The sequence below is a fragment of the Hemibagrus wyckioides genome, linkage group LG27, assembly GCF_019097595.1.
Source record: "Hemibagrus wyckioides isolate EC202008001 linkage group LG27, SWU_Hwy_1.0, whole genome shotgun sequence".
Taxonomy (NCBI): Eukaryota; Metazoa; Chordata; class Actinopteri; order Siluriformes; family Bagridae; genus Hemibagrus; species Hemibagrus wyckioides.
Window position 1 is genome coordinate 17267059 of NC_080736.1, and position 492 is coordinate 17267550.

Below are 492 nucleotides of genomic sequence, written 5' to 3' on the forward strand. Positions count from 1 at the left end.
AATGAGTCCCGCCCATGTTCATGAATCCCTGCCCCTAGGGTGTGCAGTGGCCCGTAGAGAGGAGTGTCTATAAAAAAGACTGACAGACTGATTTAAACACACACACACACACACACACACACACATATATATATCCAGACTCAAGTCTATTTTTCACTTTCGCTCAGGTCACATTGTTTAATCGTGTTCATTTCTACAAGTTAAAAATAAAAAGTGACTATTGCACCTTTAAAGTAAAAAAACACTACTACACGTTCTACAATCACGTGCTGAAAATAAATCAGATTAAATCGTATTTCAGGATCTGATATCATCACGGTGCAATACTCTGCAGGGTTGCCAGATTGTGGTCAGGTTTAAAACAGATTTAATGTTTTAGAACAAAAGCTACATTTCAACAGAGTTAATTTCTGGTCAATCTGGCAACCCGGATACGGTGATAGTCCGACAGCGGCACCAGCTGGAGATCTGCGGTCACTGCGTCAGGACGCT